The following is a 7,129-nucleotide window of genomic DNA, read 5'->3' on the forward strand; positions in this document are numbered from 1 at the left end:
CTTTACATTTAATGTAATTACTTCTATATTTCAGATTAATTACTCACTATATGCTTTATATTCATCTCATTTATTCTATGTCATTTTTCCCATTTTCTTATTTTTGTTTTTTATTTATTGGGTATATTTTATTATTCAATTTCTTCTTTTTTATTAGTTTATAGTTTATATATCCTTTTACAATACTTTTGGTACAACCCTAAAGATTACAAAACGCATTACTGATGTGTCCAAATTTTCTCCACATTCCTGGATAATACAGAACCTCTTTGTATTTTCACACTTTAACTCCATGTATTCCCCTTCTGGGTGACATTTCCAAATTTTTTCCTATTATCTATCTATCTATTTATCTATCTACCTATCATCTATCTATTATATTTTCCATCCCACAAGATACTATTTCAAGTACTTAAACATTACTATTTTTTAGATTTATCCACATATTTACCCTTTTTTGATGCTCTTCATTCCCTCCTTCATCTCTGAACTTCCATCTCAAATTATTTCCTTCAGACATAAGTACATTTTAACTGCTTCTTTTAGTACTGACTTACTTATGACAAAGTCTTTATTTTTGCTTATTTTAAAATGTTTTGTCTCCTCTTTGTTTTTCTTGGAAAGAGAATTGTACATTGGCAGTAAATTTTCTTTTAGTAATTTTAAGATATTTTTCCATTGTCTTGTGTAGAAAAATTAACTGTCAATCTTATTACTTTTTCCTTTAAAAGTAATCCTTTTTTCCCTCATAAGACTTTAATTAAAATTTTATTTTTTGTGCTGGTCTTCAGAAATTTTACTATGAAATACTTCTGTGTAGCCTTATTAGTATTCACTTTCTCTGGTTCTTAAATCTGTAGCCCAATGTCTTTAACCAATTCTGGAAAACTCTCAGCTGTTATCTCTTCAAATATTTTTTCTTCCCCATTTTTTTTCTTTTCTTCTGCTACCCCAATTCTATGTGTATTATATCTGTTTCCTGGGTCCCCTATGTGTTTTATAAACTGTTCTGTATTTTATATCTTTTTGTGTGTGTGTGTTCATTCTGATAATTTTCTGATGACCCATCTTCTATTTTACTTATTCTGTCTTGAGGTATGTCTAATATTCTGTTTGATCAACCCACTGAGCTCTGAATATCAGACCATTACTTTTTCATTTCTAAAATTTCTATTATAGTTTTTTGTTATCCATTTAATTTCTTAATCTTGTGTTGAATTTCCTTAAATATATTCAGCTTATTTGCTTTAAAGTTTGTGTATGATATTTCCATTATCTAGATCCTCTGTGAGCCTGTTTCTATTGTCTCTTCTTTATCTCTGTCCTGTCACCTCTAAAGCCTGGTTATTTTTAATTAAGTGACTTGCTTTTATACGAAGAATTTTGGAAGTATTTTGAGGCCTAGGTTTATGATATCTTCCAAAAGACACAATTTATATTTATGTCCGGTGGACTACCAGGAATTGTAATGATTGGAAGTTAGGCTTCAGTTCTTCTCGCTCTCTCTCGCTATATATATATATATATATATATATATATATATATATATGCATACACATATGTTCTAGTCATTATTAGAGGGAAGTTAGTTCCAAATAAATTACTATACTATTGTCAGAAGTGGAATTCTCCTAATAAGTACCCTGTTTTACCTATATTTTATTGTTTAGCAAAGCAAATTCCTTACCGCTTATTATTTTAGAACCTGTTGCCTAATCTCATATGATTATTATTCAACATGAAATTTAGGATCATTTTGTCAAATTATAAAATGGAATTCCATTGCAGATTTATTTAAGGAGAGATGGCATTGTTTTACTAGAATTTTATTAGGGTATGAGTTTAAATAATGAAACATTAGCTTCCCTTTTCAATTTTAATATCAATTATTATTATCTTATTCATGACATTTTCAATGCAAATATGCCTAATTTTTTACTTTCTGCAAGAAGCTAATGGATGGATCCTTTTAAAAATAACATATGAAGGGGGCTTCCCTGGTGGCACAGTGGTTGAAAGTCCACCTGCCGATGCAGGGGACACGGGTTCATGTCTCGGTCCAGGAGGGTCCCACATGCCACGGAGCGGCTGGGCCTGTGAGCCATGGCCTCTGAGCTTGCGTGTCCAGAGCCTGTGCTCTGCAATGGGAGAGGCCACAACAGTGAGAGGCCCGTGTATCGCGAAAAAAAAAAAAAAGAAAAAGAAAAACATATGAAGGCTTCCAATGGTTAAGAGTCTGCCTGTCAATGCAGGGGACACGGGTTCGATCCCTGGCCCAGGAAGATCCCACATGCCACAGAGCAAATAAGCCTGTGCACCAGAACTACTGAGTCCACACTCTAGAGCCTGTGAGCCACAACTACTGAAGCCCGTGTGCCTAGAATCCGTGCTCCGCAACAAGAGAAGCCAAGATAATGAGAAGCCCATGCACCACAATGAAGAATAGCCCCCACTCGTCGCAACTAGACAAAGGCTGTGCACGGCAATGAAGACCCAACACAGCCAAAAATAAAAACAAATAAATGAATAAATTTATTTTAAAAACATATTATGCATGTATTTATTCCTTAATTTATGTTTTTCAAATCAGAAAATAATGTTGAATTTTATTCATTTCTTCTATTTTTATTTTCCTTTAACTAATATTTATTTTATGTCTACTAGATGCCAGACAGTCATGTATTACAGGTATCACAATCATAATGAACAAAAGAAAGAGACAATTTCCAAGCTCCAATGAAGCTCATAGCCTATGTTATCCAAGGTCCTAACAAGAAACAGTTGGCACACTCAAAAGGGGCAATTGAAAAGATTATGCTGAACAAAGATACAAAAATATGGGCAGGGTCCAGGACAACAAACTATGGGAAAGCATACCTGGGTTAGCAAGATTTTAAAGTCACAACTATCCCTTATCCTGAAGGGACAAGGGGAGGCAATGCTTCTTGGAACCCAGAGTGCAAGCTCTATGTCTTAGAGAGTGTTGAACACAGGAGCTTTTACAAATAAAGAAATGCAACCTGGAGCACCTGCAGCACAGAAGGGAGGGAAGGAGAGGAATGAATACTTTGGCCTCTCTCCTTCCACCCTCAGACAGCTTGACAGTATGTTCCTTTGGCTAGAACAAGCTGGAAGCCAGAGGGCAAGGGATCCCAACCAAGCCAATTTTTCTGGAATGTAGAATAAGGTGGAAAGGGATAAAGAATCAATCAATCTATAGAGACAAGTGGAGAATAACCAGCACATAGTGTATGGAAACTACCATTTAAGTAGGCAAGTACTATATAGAGGAAAATTGCTACGACAGAGAAAATACTGAATCACATGGAAGCATTTAAAAGAGGAATCTTTGATTTGCTGTCCTTTAGCATCTCTTGAACACTGTTCACATCTGTTATGCTTTAGTTAAATCCATCTCTGAATCTGTATTCATGTTCAGTATTTTTAAAATATTTTATTATGGAAAAATTTTAATATGCACAAGAGTAAAGAGAACAGTGTAATTAATCATCATGTACCCATCACATACCTTCAACAATCATCACTACTTTTGAATTTTGATTCTTTGATCCCCCACTTGTCTTTTTTATTTGATTTTTAAGAGAGGTTTAAAATAGATCCCAGTATTATGTTATTTTACCTGAAAATATTTAAATATACATCTTTAGCTGATAAGAATGTTTAAAATTCTTATGTTTAAAATTTGCATAAGACATTTAAAGAGTGTTTAAAATTTTCACGATCTCTGTGTCATTATAACACCTACCAACATTGATAAATTAACCCAAGAAAATTATTTAAATTCCTTAATATCATCTAATACCATCTATACTCAAATTTTCTTGACTCTGTCAAATATATCTTTCCATGGTAGGTTTGTTTTAAACAGCGTCCAAACAAGATCTAGACATTATATATATATATTTTGAATTTTATTTATTTTTATACAGCAGGTTCTTATTAGTTATCTATTTTATACATATTAGTGTATATATGTCAATCCCAATCTCCCAATTCATCCCACCACCACCACAACACCCCCGCTTTCCCCCCCTTTGTGTCCATATGTTTGTTCTCTACATCTGTGTCTCTATTTCTGCCTTGCAAACTAGTTCATCTGTACCATTTTTCTAGATTCTGCATATATGCATTAATATGCAATATTTGTTTTTCTCTTTCTGACTTACTTCACTGTATGACAGTATCTAGGTCCATCCACATCTCTACAAATGACCCAGTTACATTTCTTTTAATGGCTGAGTAATATTCCCATTGTATACATGTACCACATCTTCTTTATCCATTCGTCTGTCAATGGGCATTTAGGTTGCTTAAATGATCTGGCTATTGTAAATACTGCTGCAATGAACATTGGGGTGCATGTGTCTTTTGTAATTATGGTTTTCTCTGGGTATATGTCCAGTAGTGGGATTGCTGGGTCATATAGTAATTCTCTTTTCAGATTTTTAAGGAACCTCCATACTGTTCTCCATTGTGGCTGTATCAATTTACATTCCCACCAACAGTGCAAGAGGGTTCCCTTTTCTCCACACCCTCTCCAGCATTTGTTGTTGGTAGATTTTCTGATGATGCCCATTCTAACTGGTGTGAGGTGATATCTCATTGTAGTTTTGATTTGCATTTCCCTAATAATTAGTGACATTGAGCAGCTTTTCACGTGTTTGTTGACCATTTGTATGGGCCTAACCCTCTTAACAGATTTTAAGTGTACAATACATTATTGTTGACTATAGGTACCGTGTCATACAGCAGGTCTTTAAAGCTTATTTACCTTACTTAATTGAAACTTTATGCCTGTTGATTAATAAATTGCCCATTCTCCCCGTTCCCACCCTCTGGTAAGTACCATTGCAGCCTTTGATTTTTATGAATTTGACTATTTTAGATACCTCACATAAGTGAAATCATGCAGTATTTATCTTTCTGTGTCTGGCTTGTTTATCATCACATAATGTCCTCAATGTCCATCCATGTTGTGGCATATTGCAGAATTCCCTTCTCTTTTAAGGTTGAACTGTATACTCTATTGTATGTATATACAGTCACCCCTCCTTATCTGTGGGTTCCATGTCTGCAGATTCAATCATCCAATACAGGTTGGTTGAATCTGGGGAATGTGGAACCCATGGATATGGAGGACCAATTGTACTACAACATTTATATAAGGGACTTGAACATTGGAAGATTTTGATATCTGTGTGGAGTTCTGGAACCAATCCCCTGTGGAAGGACTGTACCACATTTTCTTTATCCATTCATCTATCAATGGACATTTAGGTTGTTTTATATCTTAGCTATTGTGAATAATGCTGCAATGAACAAAGGAATGCTAATATCTCTTCAAGATACTGATTTGAGTTCTTTTGGTTATAGACCCAGAATTGGGATTGCTGGATAATATGGTAGTTCCTTTTTAAATTTTTTTGAGGGATATCCATACTGTTTTCCACAGCAGCTGCACCATCTTGTACCAATAGTGGCAAGTGTTCCAATTTCTCTACATCCTGCCAATATGTGTTATTTTCTGGTTTGAATAATTTTCTTTTTATAATGGCCGTCCTAACAAGTGTGAGGTGATACCTTGTAGTTTCGATTTGCATTTCTCTGATGATTAGTGTCAATGATCATTTTTTTCATATAACTGTTGCCCATTTGCCTATCTTACTTGGAGAGATGTCTATTCAAGTCTTTAGCCCATTTTCTTAAATCGAGGTATTAGTTTTTTTTATTGAGTTGTATGAGTTCCTTATATATGTTTGAGATTAACCCCTCATCAGATATATGGTTTTCAAATATTTTCTCCCATGCTGTAGGTTGCCTTTTCACTCTGTGGATTGTATCCTTTGCTGTGCAGAAGCTTTTCAGTCTGATATAGTTACACAGTTTTGGTTTTTATTGCCTGTGCTTTTGGTGTCATATCCATGAAATTATTGCCAAGACCAATGTCATGAAATGACATTCTTCAATGAGCTGCTACTATGCATGTGGTTCTTCTTTCTTTGTTGTATACCTATTCTTGTTTGGTCTTCTGTTTTAGAGATATTTGATGTTATAGACATAGATATTATATATATTTGCTGACTAGATGTTTTCAGTTACCTATCTGCAAATTTCTGTGGGGATATATGCAAATTGACTGTCTACTACAATTATTTGAAATATAAACTTACATGATAAAAAAGCTACTATTTTTGTTATTTAAATATATAGGTATTTTTTCCCTAGAGTAGCAAGCAGAAAAGAAGATTCAAACTGGCATTTACACTGTAGACCTGAGAGTAAAATTTTATCCAAGGAAACATCACTTCATTATTACCTAGTGAATAACATCCCTGACAAGTGTGTATTGCATGACTACTTGCTGAGTCATGACTACCACCAAGTAAATATCTCATTTATGAATTTTAATGCAATTTTATTTTTGAATTGAATCAATCTTATAATGACTTTGATAGAACACACCTAAAAGACTTAAAGTGCACAGAAACAAGCAATTTTCTTTTATGTAATGTTGCAAAGTATATGCATAGTAATGTGGTAATCTGAGTCAGTTGAGGGGGCAGTGTTCAGAGACAGGAGACTTGTGCTTTGAGCTTTGAATATGACCTTGTTATGTGTTGTGACTTCAGAGGGACTATTTACTCTGAGTCTCTTTGTCCTTATCTGTAAAATGGGACTAATAGCACTTGCTTTGCTTACTTTTCAGGTTTGTTTAGAGACTGGAAAAGTGATAATGCATGGAAATTCACTAATACCTGGTATGCCAGTTTGACCACATACTCTGCTATCTGGTAATTAACTCAAAGTGAACCAAAGGGGCACAAGTTGCTGGCTTAATTTCTAGTTAAACTAATTGGCTTCACACTGTGCTATACCCTAATTTAGTCCAGTCACTCGGTAAATATGTGTCTATGTAAGTGATTAGCTGAGGGTGGGTGGTAGTTCAATGTTGGATCTATCTTAGCTGTAGGAAAGCAATTCCTATGTGTACCCTATTTGTACTTATGAGTCAAGAGCAGGATTTTGTATAAAAAACAGCACATTGATGTTTACGAGAGTTAAAAGATATGTATAATTCATAAACACCTCAAATAATCCTTCCTTCCTG

The sequence above is a fragment of the Phocoena phocoena genome, chromosome X, assembly GCF_963924675.1.
Source record: "Phocoena phocoena chromosome X, mPhoPho1.1, whole genome shotgun sequence".
In the NCBI taxonomy this organism is placed as follows: domain Eukaryota; kingdom Metazoa; phylum Chordata; class Mammalia; order Artiodactyla; family Phocoenidae; genus Phocoena; species Phocoena phocoena.